Source organism: Anser brachyrhynchus, assembly GCF_964034855.1.
Source record: "Anser brachyrhynchus genome assembly, chromosome: W".
Classification (NCBI taxonomy): Eukaryota; Metazoa; Chordata; class Aves; order Anseriformes; family Anatidae; genus Anser; species Anser brachyrhynchus.
The window spans coordinates 16,110,922-16,133,030 of NC_137704.1; the positions used below are offsets into that span (position 1 = coordinate 16,110,922).

The 22,109-nt window shown below is 46.7% G+C and overlaps 2 protein-coding genes across 2 annotated transcripts in view; both read right to left on the reverse strand.

Moving 5' to 3' along the window:
- The window catches only part of LOC308184723 (uncharacterized protein), a 324,716-nt gene that overhangs the window by 298,109 nt on the left and 4,498 nt on the right, over positions 1 to 22,109 (reverse strand). The gene's annotated exons all lie outside the window — the stretch shown is intronic.
- LOC308184748 (uncharacterized protein) overlaps positions 1 to 22,109 on the reverse strand; it is a 435,815-nt gene that overhangs the window by 153,528 nt on the left and 260,178 nt on the right. The gene's annotated exons all lie outside the window — the stretch shown is intronic.

Sequence of the window (22,109 nt, forward strand, 5' to 3'; positions counted from 1 at the left end):
ATATCTGAGAGTCGTATGCCCTGACCCTGACAATGCTGGAGAATGACAGCTTGCAGCACTGTGCTGGGTCCTGGCTTACTCCTATCAAACACTATTTAACACCACCCAGCACCCTCAAGGGGGGGAGGAGGTCTCTGAATCTGATGACCAGATAACACACGCTGTGACCACCTCAGAGGACCAACTGACTATGTTATCAGTCGTCCCCATAGTCAAGTCAAAACAATGGAAATGGAAGTCAGCTCGTTTAGTAAGGGAAGAAGCCTCTCCTAAGAAAGAGGGAAAACGGGAAAAGGCAGGCACCTCTAAAGCAGAGCCATCACAAAAACAGCAGGAAGAAGAGATGGTAATCATAAAGGAATCAGAAACCACTCGATCCCTATCCCTGAGTGAGTTGCGAGAAATACGAAAGGATTATGGTCGACACCCAGGTGAACACATCCTCACCTGGCTGCTTTGATGCTGGGACACTGGGGCCAATAGCCAACAATTAGAAGGCAATGAAGCCAAACAGCTGGGATCCCTCTCTAGAGAAAGGGTCATTGACAAAGTAATTGGGAGAGGGACACAGGTTCTCAGCCTCTGGAGGCGACTCCTGGCAGCTGTGAAAGAAAGGTATCCCCATAAGGAAGATATTGTATATCAAGTAGGCAAGTGGGCCACCATGGATAAAGGTCTCCAGCATCTACGGGAATTAGCTGTGCTGGAGATGATTTATAGTGATTTGGACAATGCCCAGACACCTCAAGATCCCGATGAAGTCCAGTGCATAACATCCATGTGGCGTAAATTTGTGCGGAATGCACCATCATCACATGCCAGTACACTGGCAGGAATTCATTGGGATGAGGGGATGGGACCAACAGTGTATGCTGTATCCTGCCAGCTTCAAAAATATGAAGACAACCTCTCTGCTCTGCTACAGGCCTGTGTCTCAGCTGTGGAGAAACTGTCCGAAAGACTTGACCACCTCGTAGAACGAGCATATCCCTCCTCATCCAGATGGAGTGATATTTCAGCCACTAAGAATCAGTATTTTCCTGCTCGAGAGAGAGAGTATCCAAGACGCACACCACGTGGCACCTTGTGGTTTTATCTGCGTGACCACGGGGAAGATATAAGGAAATGGGATGGTGTACCTACTTCAACCCTAGCTGCTCGTGTACGTGAACTGAAAGGAAATACAGCAGCAAGAAGAGGAGCTCCTAAGAAAAATGCTGCTCCAGTTTCTGTTGGGCAGTTCCCCAGAGGCAGTAGAAGGGCTGATGTTATTCTTGACCCTGATGAAGGGACCTCTGCTTCTCATTTGCAAAAATTAAGTGGCAGATACTCCAACCAGGACTAGAGGGGCCCTGCCTCTGGCCAGGTAGAGGAGAGGGATAACCGAATTTATTGGACTGTGTGGATCCGATGGCCTGGCATCGGAACCACAAGAATACAAAGCTTTAGTGGACGCTGGCGCACAATGTACCTTAATGCCATCAGGCTACCAAGGGACAGAACCCATCTGTATCTCTGGAGTGACAGGGGGATCTCAGCAATTAACTGTATTGGAAGCTGAAGTGAGTCTAACTGGGAATGAGTGGCAAAAGCATCCCATTGTGACTGGCCCCGAGGCTCCATGCATCCTTGGCATAGACTACCTCAAGAGAGGGTACTTCAAGGATCCAAAAGGGTACCGGTGGGCTTTTGGCATAGCTGCTTTGAGCACAGAGAAGATTAGGCAGCTGTCTACCCTGCCGGGCCTTTCAGAAGACCCTTCGTTGTAGGATTGCTGAAGGTTGAAGAACAGCAGGTACCAATCGCTACCACAACGGTGCACCGGCGGCAATATCGCACCAACCGAGACTCCCTGATTCCCATCCATGAGTTGGTTCATCGGCTGGAGAGTCAAGGAGTGATCAGCAAGACTCGCTCACCCTTTAATAGTCCCATATGGCCAGCGCGAAAGTCTAATGGCGAGTGGAGGCTAACGGTGGACTATCGTGGCCTGAACGAAGTCACGCCACCACTGAGTGCTGCAGTGCCGGACATGCTAGAACTCCAGTATGAACTGGAATCAAAGGCAGCCAAGTGGTATGCCACAATTGATATCGCTAATGCATTTTTCTCCATCCCTCTAGCAGCACAGTGCAGGCCACAGTTTGCATTCAGTTGGAGGGGTGTCCAATACACCTGGAATTGGCTGCCCCAGGGGTGGAAACACAGCCCTACTATTTGCCAGTCTGCACTGGAACAAGGGGGAGCTCCTGAACACCTGCAGTACACTGATGACATCCTCGTGTGGGGCAACACAGCAGAGGAAGTTTTTGAGAAAGGGAAGAAAGTAATCCAAATTCTCCTGAAAGCTGGTTTTGCCATTAAACAGAGTAAGGTCAAGGGACCTGCACAGGAAATCCAGTTCTTGGGGGTAAAATGGCAGGATGGACGTCGCCATATTCCGATAGATGTGATCAATAAAATAACAGCAATGTCTCCGCCAACTAGCAAAAAAGAAACGCAAGCTTTCCTAGGCCTTGTGGGATTCTGGAGAATGCATGTTCCAGGCTATAGTCAGTTTGTGAGTCATCTGTATCGAGTGACTCGAAAGAGAAACTATTTCGAGTGGGGCCCTGTCCTGGTTCCAGTTAGGACAGAGTTAATTTTCCTCCTAGCAGCTGGTAGGGTGCTATGTTTTGGATTAGGATGAGAAGAGCGCTGATAACATGCTGATGTTTTAATTGTTGCAGAGCAGTGTTTACACCAGGCCAAGGACTTTTCGGCTTCTCGCTCTGTCCTGCCAGCGGGCAGGCTAGGGGTGCAGCAGGAGCTGGGAGGGGACAGACCCAGGACAGCTGACCCAAACTGGCCAAAGGGGTATTCCATACCATCTGACGTCATGCTAAACAATATATAGGGGTGGCTAGCCGGGGTGGGGGGGCCGGCTGCTCGGGAATAGGCTGGGCATCGGTCAGCAGGTGGTGAGCAATTGCATTGTGCATCACTTGTTTCTTACACATTATTATTAGTAGTACTATTATCATTATCATTATTATTATTATTATTGTTATTATTATATTCCTGTCTTAATAAACTGTCTTTATCTCAACTCACAGGCTTCACTTTCCCGTTTCTCTCCCCCATCCCAGAGAGGGAGGGGGGAGGGTGAGCGAACGGCTGTGTGGTGTTTAGCTGCCGGCCAGGTTAAACCACAACAACCCCCAGGGACGATGAGGCCACCACTTCCCTGGGCAACCCCTTCCAATGCCTGACTACTCTTTCTGAGCAGAGATATCTCCTAATTTCCAACCTAAACCTCCCCTGGTGCAACTTGAGGCCATTCCCTCTAGTCCTATCACTGGTTATCTGCGAGAAGAGGCCGACCCCCAGCTCCCCACAACTTCCTTTCAGGTAGTTGTAGAGAGTGTGATAAGGTCTCCCCTGAGCCTCCTCTTCTCCAGACTAAACAACCCCAGCTCCCTCAGCCGCTCCAGGCCCTTCACCAGCTTTGTAACCCTTTTCTGGACATGCTCCAAGGCCTCGATGTCCTTCTTGTACTGAGGGGCCAAAACCTGAACACAGTACTCAAGGTGCAGCCTCACCACAGCAGAGTACAGGGGAATGATCGCCCGCCCTCCCCCCCCCCCCCCCCCCCCCCCCCCCCCCCCCCCCCCCCGGTCCTGCTGGCTACACTATTCCTGATACAAGCCAGGATGCCATTGGCCTTCTTGGCCACCTGGGCACGCTGCTGGCTCATGTTCACGTGAGCATCAATTGTCACCCCCAGATCCTTTTCCTCTGCACAGCTTTCGAGCCACTCTCCCCCAAGCCTGTAGTGCTGCATGGGGTTGTTGTGACCAAAGTGCAGGACCCGGCACTTAGCCACGCTGAACCTCCTCCCATTGGCCTCTGCCCATCAATCCAACCTGTCCAGGTCCCTCTGCAGGGCCTTCCTACCCTCCAGCAGATCGACCTTTCCCCCCAACCTGGTATTGTCTGCAAACTTACTAAGGGTGCACTCAATAATGAAATCATGACGATTACCGAGGGTAATATTAAAATGTCTAAACTGCAAAAGGACATAGATGGTACTCTGTTGTTCCAATCTACACCCAACAAACCATCTCCCCCCTCTGAAGGAAGACAGTGATATCACTGGGGTATGGTTCACTGATGCATCATCTCATAGGGAGAACAATGAATGGAAATGTAAAGCTGTAGCACGAAAAGTAGCCACAGAACAAAGATTAAATGAAACAGGTAAAGGTAGCGCACGGATAGGGAAACTTAGAGCAGTCTTCTTAGCCTCACGACACAGTGCTAGCCATATTTACACTGACTCATATGCTGCTTTTAAGGGAGCCACCAAATGGATAGGGCACTGGGCAGTCAATGACTGGCAGGGAAACAGAACCCCAGTTTGGCAAACTGATAGTTGGAATCAATTGTTGGAGATAGAATAACAAAGGGCAGCACATATTGGCTGGGTGAGGGGGGACATGACCATTCAAACTCGATTGCTATCCAGTTTATCCAACAGGTAGACAGCCTTACGCAACTGCAACAAGTTAATGTCATAAATGATGACCAAGAATAGGAACGCTTACTTGAATGGGTTACATGTTAAACACCAGATTTATATTGGGAAGGCATAGCCTGGGGATGGCCTGTATCAGTTAAACTGTGTGAATGAGTCTTGACTGCCTGTTCACAATGTCATTTATGACTTAACAAAGACCACATGAGTAAAGTGCCTCACCTGCATATCCAAGATAAGAAAATGCACACCTGGCAGATTGATTATATTGGCCCACTACAACCCTCAGGGGGTAAAAAATACATATTGGTGGGGGTGGAAGTAATCTCAGGAATTACCATGGCTCCAGCTGCTATGGCTGCCACAGGGGAAAATACAGTCTATAGTCTGAAGGAATGGTTTAGTACACTTCCCCTTCTGGAGGAGATTCAGAGCGACAGTGGATCACAGTTTACAGTCATGGTAGTACAAGACTGGGCAAAGGAGGAAGGGATGCTGTGGGTGGGTATTTCACAACCCATACTACCCCCAAGCCAATGGTATTGTTGAGAGAACAAATGAGTTGGTCAATCATTTTGCTAAAACTTATGAATCTGGATGGCATCTATGACTGTCTAATGTCATCCATCAACTAAATAATAGATGGAGCGGAGATGGTTGTCCGAAGATGGAAGCGCTTTGCCCTTCTGCCACAACTGTGGTACCAAAAGCAGGTGCAAAAACAGGGGAACACCCTACTGGCTTTTATACAGGCCAGCCTGTGCTGGTGAAAATGCCTCAGACTGGAACAGTACCAAAGGTACTAACTACACCCCAAAATCCCTATGCATGGGAAGCCAGAGATTGCTCAGGAAAGGTACACTGGAGAATTAGCACACACTGTATCTCATCTTCTTTTTGACCCTGCCAGCTGAATACAACCGAGCATATTTTCTTTGCTTTTGTGTTCACAGGAATCCTGAGTGAACTGCATGTGGACAACTGGAGAATGACAAATCAGCTGGTTGAATTGATAACACTATGCTTTACCCTGATCTTAATGCAATCCCCTTTCGTTTGTAGCCAGAAGGACCCAGAATGGCCATGGTGCCAAGCTTATGTTAAATATACTGCGAGTATGGGACTACGCTCCATCAAAGAGAAATTAAACTTGGCCACTGTGGTTATGCATGGGGCCAAAATGTATTCCAAACATGAGTGGGACTGGGGTAGAGAAAGATTGCTGAAAAATGTACCACCTTTTTGAGAACTGCTCACCGGCTGGTTGGCATGGTGTTGTGGTTTAACCCGGCCGGCAGCTAAACACCACACAGCTGTTCGCTCACCTTCCCCCCTCCCTCTCTGGGATGAGGGAGAGAATCAGGAAAAAAATGAAAGCCTGTGGGTTGAGATAAAGACAGTTTATTAGGACAGAAAAGAAAGGAAAATAATGATAATAATAATAATAATAGTGCTACTACTAATAATGTGTACAAAACAAGTGATACACAATGCAATTGCTCACCACCCGCTGACCAATGCCCAGCCTATCCCCGAGCAGCCGGCCCCCCCCACCCCGGCCAGCTACCCCATGTTAATTTTAATTGTTCAGCTTGATGTCATATGGTATGGAATACCCCTTTGGCCAGTTTGGGTCAGCTGTCCTGGGTCTGTCCCCTCCCAGCTCCGCTTGCACCCCCAGCCTGCCCGCTGGCAGGACAGAGCGAGAAGCTGAGAAGTCTTTGGCTTAGCGTAAGCACTATTCTGCAACAATTAAAACATCAGTGTGGTATCAACATTATTCTCATCCTAAATACAAAACACAGCACCCTACCAGCTACTAGGAGGAAAATTAACTCTATCCTAGCCGAAACCAGGACAACATCCACCCCTTCTTCCATAATATTTATGTCATGCTTGGGTCCCACACTTTCAAATACATTCCAATTAATCACCAGTTTTCATATATGTATATAAAATGTCCACTAAGTGTGTTTAGTCTGTGACTCACTTTGGGCTCCATCTGTCACAGCAGTCTTTCAGGGCAGAAGAGATGGTGTGTGGTATTGGATCGTCGCATGCTGAAGCCCGTTCGCTTTCCATCACACTGCTGTGTTTGTTCAATTCCATCAATTCATTTGTCGTTATCTATGTGGCTGTTACTGTGATGCCATTAATAAGACACTGACATATAGCAATCATGGTAGTGATGACATACAGAATTTAATAATAATTAACGTAATAAAATTAAACTCATGGGCTATTCTCACCTAGTATTAAATCCCCCTGAGGTACACATCGGACCTCTCCATTCTTTTCCATTACCCACCAAGTGCATCCAGGTCCCTGAGCAAAAGCAACGGGACCCACGAATAGGTTTGCCTTTGACTGCGGCAGAAATAGCCCAGACTGTCTTCCCCAGCATGTTTCTTGCATGCACTACAGGGACTTTATCCCCTTCTACAGTATGTAACAGGTTTGATTGGGCAGGTGCGGCTCAGCTAGCAGATCCCCTAGTGTTGACTAACCAGGTGGCCTGATCTAAAGCCAGCTGGATGGCTTTCACTTCTGCAAACTGACTTGATTCACTTCCTCCTTCATCAGCTTCTGCAACTCGTTGTCTAGGACTCCATACAGCAGCCTTCCACCTACCATGCTTTCCCACAATACGACAGGACCCATCAGTGAACAGGGCATATTGCTTCTCATTTTCTGGTAGCTTGTTGTACAGTGGGGCTTCTTCAGTACAGGCCACCTCCTCCTCCGGTGGTAGCCCAAAGTATTTGCCTTCTGGCCAGTCCACAATCACTTCCAAGATTCTTGGGTGACTGGGGTTTCCTATTCGAGCCTGCTGAGTAATCAGTGCAACCCGCCTACTCCATGTAGCATGAGTTGCATGATGTGTAGAGGGGACCCTTCCTTTGAACATCCAGCCTAGTACCGGCAGTCGGGGTGCCAGGAGGAGCTGCGCTTCAGTACCAACCACTTCCGAAGCAGATCGAACTCCCTCATATGCTGTCAATATCTCCTTTTCGGTTGGAGTGTAGCAGGCCTCAGATCCTCTGTATCCCCGACTCCAAAACCCCAGGGGTCGACCTCGAGTTTCCCCAGGCTCTTTCTGCCAGAGGCTCCAGGTGGGGCCATTGTCCCTGGCTGTGGTGTAGAGCACATTCTTTACATCTGGTTCTGTTCGGACTGGCCCAAGTACTACTGCATGAATTATCTTCCATTTATTTTGTTCAAAGGCTTGTCATTTCTCGGGGCCCCCTTTCAAAACGTTCTCCTTACGGGTTACTTGATAGAGCAGGTTTACAATCAGACTGTAATTTGGAATGTGCATTCTCCAAAACTCCACGACCCCTAGGAAAGCTTGTGTTTCTTTTTTGCTAGTTGGTGGAGACATAGCTGTTATTTTACTGATCACATCCATTGCGATTTGATGACGTCCATCTTCCCGTTTTATTCCTAAAAACTGGATTTCTTGTGCAGGTCCTTTGACTTTATTTTGTTTTATGGCAAACCAGCCTTCAGAAGGATTTGGACCGTTTTCTTCCCTTTCTTGAAAACTTCCTCTGCTGTGTCCTCCCACATGACGACGTCATCGATGTACTGCAGGTGTTCCGGAGCTTCCCTCTGTTCCAGTGCAGAATCTTGGAAGTGATTGTGGACTGTCCTGAAGGCAAATATTTTGGGCTATCAATGGAGGAGGAGGTGGCCCGTGCTGAAGAAGCCCCACTGTACAACGAGCTACCAGAAAATGAGAAGAAATATGCCCTGTTCACTGATGGGTCCTGTTGCATTGTGGGAAAGCATCGGAAATGGAAAGCTGCTGTATGGAGTCCTACACAACGAGTTGCAGAAGCTGCTGAGGGAGAAAGCGAATCGAGTCAGTTTGCAGAAGTGAAAGCCATTCAGCTGGCTTTAGATATTGCTGAACGAGAAAAGTGGCCAGTTCTCTATCTCTATACTGATTCATGGATGGTAGCAAATGCCCTGTGGGGGTGGTTACAGCAATGGAAGCAGAACAACTGGCAGCGCAGGGGCAAACCCATCTGGGCTGCTGCATTGTGGCAAGATATTGCTGCCTGGGTTGGGAACCTGGTTGTAAAGGTACACCATGTAGATGCTCACGTACCCAGGAATCGGGGCACTGAAGAATATCAGAACAACCAGCAGGCAGATCAGGCTGCTAAGATTGAGTGGCTCAGGTGGACTTGGACTGGGTGAATTATTTATATCTCGATGGGCGCATCACACCTCAGGCCATCAAGGCAGGGATGCAGCACACAGATGGGCTCGTGATCGAGGGGTGGACCTGACCATGGACACTATAGCACAGGTTATTCATGATTGTGAAACATGTGCTGCAATCAAGTAAGCCAAACGGTCAAAGCCTCTTTGGTATGGAGGATGATGGCTGAAATATAAATATGGGGAGGCCTGGCAGATTGATTACATCACACTCCCTCAAACCCGCAACGGCAAGCGCCACGTACTTACAGTGGTGGAAGCAACCACCAGGTGGCTGGAAATATATCCTGTGCCCCATGCCACCGCCCGGAACACTATCCTGGGCCTTGAAAAGCAAGTCCTATGGCGACATGGCACCCCAGAGAGAATTCAGTCAGACAACGGGACTCATTTCCGAAACAACCTTATAGACACTTGGGCCAAAGAACATGGTATTGAGTGGGTGTATCACATCCCCTATCATGCACCAGCCTCTGGAAAAGTTGAACGATACAATGGACTGTTGAAGACTACACTGAAAGCAATGGGTGCTGGGACATTCAAAAATTGGGATACACATTTGGCAAAGGCCACCTGGTTAGTCAATACCAGGGGATCTGCCAACCGAGCTGGACCTGCCCAATCAAATCTGTTACGCACTGTAGAAGGGGATAAAGTTCCTGTAGTGCACGTAAGAAACATGCTGGGTAAAACAGTCTGGGCTACTCCTGCCTCAGGAAAAGGCAAACCCATTCGTGGAATTGCTTTTGCTCAGGGACCTGGATGCACTTGGTGGGTAATGCAAAAGAATGGGGAGGTCCGGTGTGTACCTCAAGGGGATTTGATACTGGGTGAGAATAGCCCATGAGTTGAATTGTAGTATGTTAATTATTATATAATACTGTATGTCATCACTACCATGATTGCTATATATCATAGATGAAAATGGTGATTAATTAGAATGTATTGGAAAGAGTGTAACCTGAGCATGACATAAATGGTATGGAATAAGGGGTGGATATCTGTCCTGGTTCCAGTTAGGACAGAGTTAATTTTCCCTCATAGTAGCTGGTAGGGTGCTATGTTTTGGATTAGGATGAGAAGTGCGCTGATAACATGCTGATGTTTTAATTGTTGCAGAGCAGTGTTTACACCAAGCCAAGGACTTTTCAGCTTCTTGCTCTGTCCTGCCAGCGAGCAGGCTGGGGGTGCAGCAGGAGCTGGGAGGGGACAGACCCAGGACAGCTGACCCAAACTGGCCAAAGGGGTATTCCATACCATCTGACATCATGGTAAACAATATATAGGGGTGGCTAGCCTGGGTGAGGGGACCGGCTGCTCGGGGATAGGCTGGGCATCGGTCAGCAGGTGGTGAGCAATTGCATTGTGCATCACTTGTTTCATACACATTAGTAGTAGTAGTACTATTATTATTGTTATTGTTGTTATTATTTTCCTGTCTTATTAAACTGTCTTTATCTCAACTCACCGGCTTCACTTTCCCGTTTCTCTCCCCCATCCCAGAGAAGGAGGGGGGAGGGTGATCCAACGGCTGTGTGGTGTTTAGCTGCCGGCCGGATTAAACCACAACAACGTACTCCCCCCAAAGCATCTGTGGGCACCGATAAGCCCACTCCAGAGCAAGTACACCTCAAAGCATCTGTGGCCATGGAGAAGTTTGTGCCACAGCAGGTACACCTTGCAGTCTCTGTGAATAAGACCACAACACAGCAGGTGTCTGAAGGGACCATGGCCAATGAAAAAGGCTGCACCAGAGCAGGTACACCTCGAAGCAGCTGTGGTTGTGGATAACTCCATGCCACAGCAGGTATACCTCTGAAGAGTCTGTGGCCTGTTATAAAGTCCACATAAGAGCTGGCTTCAACGTGCAACAATCCAACACCATTCATCATCTCTCCTGCCACCAAGGGATTGTTATGACAGATGGAGCCCAAAGTCATGGACTAAAACTCAGACATTTTAGAAGGATGGCCCATAGACTAAGGGAATTATATCTGTGTGTATATATCAAAAGACAGGAAAGGTAATACTGATTAATTGAGATGTATTAGAAAGCGTAGGACCTGAGCATGATGTAAATGGTATGGAATAAGTGTTAGATACTGTCCTGGTTTCAGCTGGGATAGTTAATTTTCTTCCTAGGAAAAAAAAAATAAAAAAAAATGGGGAGTTGGTAGGGGGACAGGGACACAGACATCAGGGCTGCTGCTGCTTGGGGATTGGCGAGCAATTGCATTGTGCATCACTTGCTTTGTATATTTTTATCATCATCGTCATAATTATTTTCCCTTCCTTTTCTGTCCTATTAAACTGTCTTTATTTCAACCCACGAGTTTTACCTTTTTTCCCGATTCTCTCCCCTATCCCACTGTGGGGGGAGTGAGTGAACACCTGTGTGGTGCTTAGCTGCCTGCCAGGTTAAACCACAACAACATGACACGAATTTAAAGGCTCATTAAAGTATACTGGGTAGAAAAAAAGGTTTTAGCAGACAAAAGACCATTGATTAAAGCATCTGGATTCTTGTGCATCAAGACAGACATTTCCATGTCAAAGTTCATTGTATGTACCTTAAAATTGTGAGTAGGAAATACAGTGGTGAAAAGTATAAAGTTTTGAAACATTTAGAGACCAGTAAAATGTACTTCTAATACACCTCTTACCAAATTACTCCATTTCCTTCAAATCTCTTTACTGAAAGGACAGAAGAGCTGAAACACTACTAAGCATACAGAGAACTGCAGCCTATTTTTAATGATTTACAGTTTTATTAAACACAGCAAGTTTTTAAAAATAAATATTTGCTTAGTACAAGTTTGGTATGCTACCATTTCATTTTAACCATCTCATGTATTATCGAGGCATCAACTAGCAAAATGTAAAGTTATCCATCAAGTACATTCACTGCAACAAGTTCTACCATATTTGACTATTCAGATTACATCCCCTGTATTCTTACAGGAAAGGCAGCATCAGCTACGCTCAGCATAATCAACTAGAAAAATATGAAGTTTGCACATATCCATGCTACAGAATTTCATAAGAAGACATGGTTTCACCTGCTACTCCAGTAAGAAACAGCACCCACTCTTAAAGTACTTATTTCACCAACATAAAAATCAATTACATTGCACATTTTCTAATTATTAGAATCATCTAATCAAAGGAAAGCTTCACGAAGAACAAAATCAAACTACGCTACTAAATCAAAACATCACATTTTAACTGCTGTACCATCTCATGTCTTTGTCATCCTCTCCCTCCCCCATCCACTATAGATGACAAGATCTCACAGATAAGAGTCAAGGCCCTCCTTTGCTCCTAACCATTCCTCCCATCTCCAGACTTAGAAACATTTTCAGACTGGTAAGAGTTCACAGAGTCCCTCACAAAAAGCAGAAAACTGGCCTCATTATGACTGTTTTCTTAGCATCCAGGGCCAGTTTATGATCTCAGTATCCCATGACCTGTGCATTCTACACTGTCTGATGCCTGGCCTTATCACATAGGACAAGAAAGAAATTCAAAAATATAGTGCTTTAATTCTAGAGATATTGTAATATTATTCTGAAGATACTTTCTGTAAAGTATTTCTGCTTTCAAACTTAGTAATTCAATATACAACTTTAAAATTGTCCTACAAATAAAATTTCCCAGTATTACCCAATGCATACTTTCAAGTCCCCTTATTTCCAGTAATAAACGAACAAAATAAATGTTATTTAAAAAAAAATGGAAACAAACTTTAGTGCTGTTCTCCTTCCTCTCCTCCCCACCTCCCATACCGCTTGCTGCAGGGGTGTTTTTTCGCACTGTTTTGGTACTTGGACTAAAAGCTGTGCCACTCCCGTGTCAACTTCTGGGAAGCGACGTGCACGCACACCACCATCTACTTTCAGGGGCTCCCCGGGAGCGAAGCTAGGAACCCTGGCCCCAGCAGCGCCCCGCACCTGGCTAGGAACCTGATGAACGGAGGAGACACCCTCCCTGCACACCCCTAGCCGAGCCCTCACGGATCATGCTCTCCAGAAAACACAACAGGCAGTAGTGAGAAGGGGGCTGAAGCCGCTCCTGCAGCTCTCCCCTAGGAAGGGCTTCATCACGCCGCCTTTCGGGGGTGGGTAAGGACGCCAGGCCCTGTGCAAAGGCGGAGAGAAGGTAAGTGAGCCCCCCGGCCCAGCGGAGACGAATACATGCCGATACCCCCACCTGAGGGAGAGGGAGGGGGCGCGGGTGTATGGCGCCGGAGCGGCTCTACGGCAGGCTCCCCGCAGTCAGGTGGCAGCTGCCTCGGCCGTGACAGCACCTCCCGCCGGAGCGCCCGTGCTCGACTACCCACCAGGCCTCTTCGTTGGTGGAGATGGGAGCCCCGGCCTGATCCTTCAGAGCAGCAGGAGAGAAGTGGATGGGGCTGACAACCCTCATCCAGCTGAGCTCTAATGGGGGATGGGAGGGCGGGAACCCGATGTAGAGAGGGGAACCAAGAGGCCGCTAGGCATAGGCTGCGGTGAATGGGAGAAGCGCCTTACCTTGCTGAGCACCCCGCAGAGCTCAACAGGCAGCCCAAGTTCAGTCTCGGGGTCCCCTTCAGAGCCTGAGGAATTCCAACTCTGATTGTCTGACATGGAGACCTAAGCCGCAGCCACTGCCGAGCAAGGAAGAGCCGAGCAGCTCCCGCCCAAAGCAGACTCAGTCTCCTCCTACCGAAGGGAAGAGAGTGGCGGCTGGGGGGAACCTGAGCGACACAGCTCCGTTCGCGCCTGCCAGTAACCGCTAGCATCAAGACACAGAGGCTTGAGCTTTCCTCTCAACATAACTCCGTGGCCTCAGCCTACAGCAAGAGCTACAATATAGAGATGGCGAAGGGTGTGTGAGTGCGTCCCTGCCTACCACACATGCCACTCAGAACAGAGCAGCGGCTGGTACCATCATCATCTTACACAAAGTGAGTATGCTCTGCCACTATTTATGAGCTCCATCCCTCAGACTCATTCCTGGCCGCGTGCTGTCTGCTGGGAGTTGTAGTTTTCCACAGAGTTTCTAGTCCTTGTTGAGCATCGTGTGCAAGTGATGCACAATGCAATTGCTCACCACCTGCTGACCGATGCTCAGCGTATCCTCGAGCAGCTGGTCCCCCCCACCCCGGCCAGCCAACCCATATTAATTGTTCAGCATGACGTCAGATGGTATGGAATACCCCTTTGGCCAGTTTGGGTCAGCTGTCCTGGGTCTGTCCCCTCCCAGCTCCTGCTGCACCCCTAGCCTGCCTGCTGGCAAGACAGAGTGAGAAGCTGAAAAGTCCTTGGCTTAGCATAAGAACTGCTCTGCAACAATTAAAACATCAGTGTGGTATCAACATTATTCTCATCCCAAATCCCAAACAGCACCCTACCAGCTACTAGGAGGAAAATTAACTCTATCCTAGCTGAAACTGTTATCATTCACGAAGACACGTAATCCATAAAGTGATTATATGAAGGTGCTAGAAGCTAGGGGCATGCCTGCCCAAATCTAACTTCGTCCGATTTGTTCACTCACGTTCTCTTTTATCTCCGAAAATATTACATATGCATTATGTTTTACAACACATCTATGCATATTCATTTCCTAGCTCCGCCTAGCACCGCTTCGTATGCTAATTATCTTATCAGTCCTTCTGTGCTTGCGTAGTACTCTCGGGTGGTCGTCCGGGTGGTCGTCGGGATGAAGTAAGATGTCTTCACCAGAGCTGAACTTTTTATCTTTTCTTCTTGCGCATGCTCTCTGAGCCCTTGGTCTCAGTCCAAACCGTAAGGTTGGTTTGACCCAGTTCTCTGGGGTCCGAGGCGCCCCTGTTATCTAGATGTCTTGCAAGTTTGGCATTCTTTTAGTCCTCCTCCTTACTCCTCATCATGAATCTGTGCATTCTCTCATGCTATCTTAGCACGTATATTTTGTATTTTCCAAGCGCAGCAGAAGCACAGTACATCGCAAATGTAACACATATTAAGCAATATTCATTAGATAAATGTATATTTCATCTTCTATTACCAACAAAACCAGGACAATATCCGCCCCTTATTCCATACCATATATGTCATGCTTAGGTCCCGCACTTCCCAATACATTCCACATAATCACCACTTTTCATATATATGTATATAAAATGTCCACTGAGTTTCTGTAGTCTGTGACTGACTTCAAGCTCCATCTGTCCCAGCAGTCTTTTAGGGTAGAAAAGATGGTGTGTGATGTTGGAACCAGAACAGGCTTCAACTTGTGACAATCCATCATACCGCTGTGCTTGTCCAATTCTATCAAAATTCATTCATCGTTATCTGCGTGGCTGTTACTGTGATACCATTAATAGGACATTGACATATAGCAATCATGGTAGTGATGACATACAGTATTTGATAATAATTAACGTAATATAATTCAACTCATGGGCTATTCTCCTATTCTCACCCAATATTAAATCCCCTTGAGGTACACATCATACCTCCCATTTCTTTTGAAAGTGCATCCAGGTCCCTGAGAAAAAGCAATCCCACAAATGGGTTTGCCTTTTCCTGAGGCAGAAATAGCCCAGACTGTCTTCCCCAGCATGTTTATTACATGCACTACAGGGACTTTATCCCCTTCTACAGTATGTAACAGTTTTGATTGGGCAGGTCCAACTCGGTTGGCAGATCCCCTAGTATTGACTAACCAGGTGGCCTTTGCCATATGCGTAACCCAATTTTTGAATGTCCCAGCACCCATTGCTTTCAGTGTAGTCTTTAACAGTCCATTGTATCGCTAGATTTTCCCTGAGGCTGGTGCATGATAGGAGATGTGATACACCCACTCAATACCATGTTCTTTGGCCCAAGTTTCATAAGGTTGTTCTGTAAATGAGTCCCATTGTCTGACTCAATTCTTTCTGGGGTGCCATGTCTCCATGAGACTTGCTTTTCAAGGCCCAGGATAGTGTTCTGGGCAGTGGCATGGGGCACAGGATACGTTTCCAGCCACCTGGTGGTTGCTTCCACCACTGTAAGTACGTGGCGCTTGCCGTTGCGGGTTTGAGGGAGTGTGATGTAATCAATCTGCCAGGCCTCCCCATATTTATATTTCAGCCATCGTCCTCCATACCAAAGAGGCTTTAGCTGCTTGGTTTCATTTGATTACAGCACATGTTTCACAATCATGAATAACCTGTGCTATAGTGTCCATGGTCAGGTCCACCCCTCGATCACGAGCCCATCTGTATGTTGCATCTCTACCTTGATGGCCTGAGGTGTCATGGGCCCATCGGGCTATAAATAATTCACCCTTATGTTGCCAGTCCAGGTCCACCTGAGCCACTTCAATCTTAGCAGCCTGATCCACCTGCTGGTTGTTTTGATGTTCTTCAGTAGCCCGATTCCTGGGCACATGAGCATCTACATGGCGTACCTTTACAACCAGGTTCTCTACCCAGGCAGCAATATCTTGCCACAATGCAGCAGCCCAGATGGGTTTTCCCCTGCGCTGCCAGTTGTTCTGCTTCCATTGCTGTAACCACCCCCACAGGGCATTTGCTACCATCCATGAATCAGTATAGAGATAGAGAACTGGCCACTTTTCTCGTTCAGCAATATCTAAAGCCAGCTGAATGGCTTTCACTTCTGCAAACTGACTCGATTCACCTTCTCCCTCAGCAGCTTCTGCAACTCGTCGTGTAGGACTCCATACAGCAGCTTTCCATCTCCGATGCTTTCCCACAATACGACAGGACCCATCAGTGAACAAGGCATATTTCTTCTCATTTTCCGGTAGCTTGTTGTACAGTGGGGCTTCTTCAGTACAGGCCACCTCCTCCTCCGGTGGTAGCCCAAAATATTTGCCTTCTGGCCAGTCCACAATCACCTCCAAGATTCCTGGGCGACTGGGGTTTCCTATTCGAGCCCGCTGAGTAATCAGTGCAACCCACTTACTCCATGTAGCATGAGTTGCATGATGTGTAAAGGGGCCTTTCCTTTGAGCATTCAGTCCAGTACCGGCAGTCGGGGTGCCAGGAGGAGCTGCGCTTCAGTACCGACCACTTCCGAGGCAGATCGAACTCCTTCATATGCTGCCAATATCTCCTTTTCGGTTGGAGTGTAGCGGGCCTCAGATCCTCTGTATCCAAAACCGTAGGGGTCGACCTCGAGTTTCCCCAGGCTCTTTCTGTCAGAGTCTCCAGGTGGGGCCATTCTCCCCGGCTGCGGTGTAGAGCACATTCTTTACATCTGGTCCTGTTCGGACTGGCCCAAGGGCTACCACATGAATTATCTCCTGTTTAATTTGTTCAAAGGCTTGTCGTTGCTCGGGGCCCCATATTGTCCTAGCTAATTCCAGAACAATAATAAACTCTTTTTTTTCTAGAGCTCTATCTGAGATGTATATTCTTGCCAATAGTTATGGGAGGTGAGAGATTTGCAGAAAGGGTTGGGGCGTGGAGGAAGGTAGTTGAAGGTAGGACTTGTGTAATTTATGAATAGATATAGTGGGTTGGGAAGGACTGAAGTTTTGTGCTGGCTCATCTTTCTCCTGATTGCTTGGAGGGAAAAAAAGTTTAATAGTTTTAGTTGAGGAAAGCTTTGGAATCCGTACTCCTGGTTGTATCATAAGATTGTTGCTGTTAAATTGTATTTTCTCTGACTGCCTCCCTGTGACAAATAATTTTGTAGTCTTTCCATGTTTGAAAGTTTTCAGCTAAAAATAAATAATATTAGTACCAGCTCGAAGTCTTTGGTAGGAAGATATTTACAATGAATGTAAATTTGCCCCACTGAGAGCGAATGATAAAGCAGCATCAAAGCACCTTAAACAATTTCAATTTCTTAAACAATTTTATTTCTTAAATGACAGTCACAAGCACTTTAATACTTGTGTAATCACTGGAATGCACGGAAAACTTTATACAAGTCTACTCTGGGTGCTATTTTTGACAAATTTCTAACAAATAAAAAGTGTTTGAGAAACTATGTTCTTTGATTCACCAACTGTTTGGAAAGAAACCAAGGTCTTTTTATTTAGTGTCTGTTATAATGTATTGCTTCTGTTAAGTAGGGTGGATAAGCTGTATATATTGATATGCACATCAACAGTTTATAGTTCTTGTCTGTAGTATGTTAATGATGTTAAGTAGCATAACCTTTAAAGGCAGTCATTTTTTTCCTCCTCTGAAGTGTGAATTAACTTTATTCTGACTGAGAGCAGGAAGTGAAGAGACATGTCTGAGCAAAGCCTTTTGGCAATGGCAACAATGTGTATTCACATAGTCATTCACTCTCATACTCTCTGTCCAGGACTGTCCCTTTGGTTCCAGCAGTAGCTATGTGTTTTTTGTTTGTTTGTCTTTTTAATTAAAGATTATGGATTGATTTAAACATGTATTAAAACCAAGACCTTTTTGTAAAATACTGAGTTAGCTGTTACTTGAAAAATAGTTCCATTCAGCTGTGTCAGCTTGGGTAGTTGGAATTTGCACTTCTGTGAATTCTGGCCTGGTTTTCTCTTCAGCAGTATTTGTTTATCATATACTTCAGCTGATGACAATTATAAAATACCTATTTTTTTCTTAGGAGATTCTGTATTCTAGGGAACTAATGTGCTATTATATTAATGAGACCGAGAATAGTGAAATAGTATCAGTTTTGGACGTACTAGTAGGGAACTTGGTGGTTAATGTTGTGTGTATGTACGTGCTAATAACACTGTTTGCGCAGTTCCTCCTGCCAACTCTATTGTAATTCACTACAGGATTAAAACTGGCAGGAGCATTCACCTCAGTGCTGTTAAGAAACCAAGGTTCTAATAAATATCAACACCCCTGTGGTTGAAAAGGATTGAGCAGGTAGGTCAGAAGGACAATCTCATGCTTGCTTGCACACATCTTTAGTGGTGGTTTCTCCTGCTGAGAAGCAGAGACTCTAGAACAGCTAATATTTAAATCATTATGGGAGAACATATTGTTTATAAGGAAATGAGAGTTAAGGAGTTCGTTAAATTTGACCCTATCAGATAAAACATTTTCTTGCCAAATGAATACTCAGTAAAGAGAGGTGCACTTATTGACAGAGTATGCAATGTAATGTTACTTTTTCAGGATAAAATCCTTAATCTGTCCAAGTAATGTATAAATCAAGTAGAATTAAATGCACTAGTGGACTTTGTAGTGCAATCTTTTAAATATCAGGGATGTTAAAAAATATTCTACTGGGGTGTGGTGGTTTTACTCGGGTGGGCAGCCGAGCGCCACCACAACCGCTTTCTCACTCCCCCTCCTCAAAGAGGAACGGGGAGAAAATACGATGAAAAGGGCTCAGGGGTTGAGATAAGGACGGGGAGATCACTCAACAGTTATCGTGATGGGCAAAACAGACTCAGAGTAGGGAGACAGTAAGATTTTTTGCCTATTACTAACAAGCTAGAGAAGTGAGAAACAAAGGAAAGAAAACCAAAAACGCCTTCCCCCCCATCCACCCTCTTCCACCTCCTCCCCCCGAGCGGCGCAGGGGAACGGGGGAATGGGGGTTATGGTCAGTCTATAGCGCTTCTTCTCCGCCTCTCCTTCTCAGTCACTCTCGTCCCCTGTGCTGTGGGGTCCCCCCCACGGGCTGCAGTCCTTGCTGAACTGATCCGGCGTGGGCTTCCCACAGGCAGCAGCTCTTCAAGAACAGATATGGGTCCGTACCAAAGGGTCTATCCCTCAGGAGCAAACTGCTCCAACCTGGGTCCCCCATGGGCAGCAGCTCCTGCCAGGTCACCTGCTCCTGCGTGGTCTTCTCTCCACGGGCTACAGGTCCGGCCCAGAATCTGCTCTGGTGGGGGTCCTCCACTGGCCGCAGCCATCGTTGGTGCAGGTCTGCCTGCCCAACGTGGTCTCCTCCACGGGCTGCAGTGTGGAACCCTGCTCCACTGTGGTACTCCATGGGCTGCAGGGGGACAGCCTGCTCCACCAAGGTCCTCACCACAGGCCGCAGGGTAAAGGGATGCAAGACACGGACTCCTGATGGCTCTTGAACAGGAGACATTTATTGCCCTTTTTTCACTACGACATATACCTTCCCTGTAGCCCCACGTGCTGTCCACGCACCCAAATCTGTCATACAATTGGTTAGAGACCCTCAGACACGCGCCTTGAGCCAGCCAGCAATTGGCCACTGCCCAAAGCTCATCTTTAACACTGTAGCCAATTTACTTTATCTCAACCTTGCTCAAGTTTTTGTTTCTACTGCTTGTTTCCTCATCTCTAATTCAGGGAAGTGTGAAACAGCGCAAAGCTCCCTGCGAATTCCTTTCCCACAGCAGGGGACTTCTGCTCCGGCACCTGGAGCACCTCTCCCCCTCCTTCTTCACTGACCTTGTGTCCTGGTTCCAGTTAGGACAGAGTTAATTTTCCCTCATAGTAGCTGGTAGGGTGCTATGTTTTGGATTAGGATGAGAAGAGCGCTGATAACATGCTGATGTTTTAATTGTTGCAGAGCAGTGTTTACACCAGGCCAAGGACTTTTCGGCTTCTCGCTCTGTCCTGCCAGCGAGCAGGCTGGGGGTGCAGCAGGAGCTGGGAGGGGACAGACCCAGGACAGCTGACCCAAACTGGCCAAAGGGGTATTCCATACCATCTGATGTCATGCTAAACAATATATAGGGGTGGCTGGCCGGGGTGGGGGGGCCGGCTGCTCGGGGATAGGCTGGGCATCAGTCAGTGGGTGGTGAGCAATTGCATTGTGCATCACTTGTTTTCTTACACATTATTTTTATTAATACTATTATCATTATCACTATTATTATTATTGTTATTATTATTTTCCTATCTTAATAAACTGTCTTTATCTCAACTCACAGGCTTCATTTTCCCGTTTCTCTCCCCCATCCCAGAGAGGGAGGGGGGAGGGTGAGCGAACGGCTGTGTGGTGTTTAGCTGCCAGCCGGGTTAAACCACAACACCTTGGTGCCTGCAAGGGTGTTTCTTACTCCTCTCACTCTCCCAGCTGCTGTGAGACAGCATTTTGTTTTCCTGTCTTAAATATGCTCTCACAGAGGTGCAAACAACGTCACTTATTGGCTCAGCTCTGGTCAGCAGCGGGGCCCTTACATAACATGGGGTGGCTTCTAGATTCTTCTCACAGAAGCCACCCCTATGGCCCCCTGCTACCAAAACCTTGCCACGTAAACCCACTACAGGGGCTGAGTTCTCCTAATTTGAATGTATGATTGTTGTATTTCTTGAATTTCTAGGACATACAATGTATTTGTGGGAAACCCATTGTTCAAATGGCCTGGCTCTGTTGATGTATTAATTCCTATAGCAAGGTGGGTTAGCTGGGGGTTTAATTCTTTAATGATGGTGCTTCAAACAGCTGCATGCACAATCTGTATGAAGGTACTTCTGTGCAAGGAGTTGAATAAGAAGTGTAGCTGCATGGCCACTAGTTCAATCTTAACTAGCAATTGGAGTAAAAACAGTGGTGTACTCTAAAAGTGTTGATTTTGATGAGTTGTGGTCTTATTGAGGAGGTCTGATGTAGTCTTATTTATTACTGTCCTGGTTTTGGCTGGGATAGAGTTAATTTTCTTCCTAGTAGCTGGCATAGTGCTGCGTTTTGGATTTAGGATGAGAATAATGCTGATAACATGCTGATGTTTTGGTTGTTTCAGAACAGTGCTTACACTAAGTCAAGGACTTTTCTGCTTCTCATACCACCCTGCTAGAAGGCTGGGGGTGCACGAGAAGCTAGGAGGGTACAGAACCAGGACAGCTGACCCAAACTGACCAAAGGAATACTCCATACTATATGACATCATGCTGAACAATAAAACTGGGGGGAGTTGGCTGGGGGGGCCTGTCATTGCATGGGGACAGGCATGGCATTGTTAAGTAGGTAGTGAGCAGTTGCATTGTGCATCACTAGTTTTGTGTATTCTTTTATGATTATTATTTTACATCCTAATAAACTGTCTTTATCTCAGCTCACGACCTTTTGCTTTTCCTGATTCTCTCCCCCATCCCACTGTTGTTGGGGGGGAATAAGTGAACGGCTATGTGGTGCTTAGCTGCCTGCTGGATTAAACCACAATGATTCCTTGGGTACTACTGAAATAATACTGAGTGCTTTGTTCTGAGGTGGCCCATGAGGTGTTTTTTCAGCTCTAATAATTTCCACTGTAGATGAGACATTAGAAGGGTTGGATTTGAGAGTTACTCTTGAATCAGTCTGCTTGGCTTGTTTTGCATTTTTTCTTCAAATTTGTATTCTTCAATGCTTGAATAAGAGCAATGAAGTAGTTAAGTAAGCCTGATATACGTTCTGTAAGTATTGTCTTTGTAAAAGTGATTCTCATTTCTGCCCCAGAGTATCCCACTTCAGTT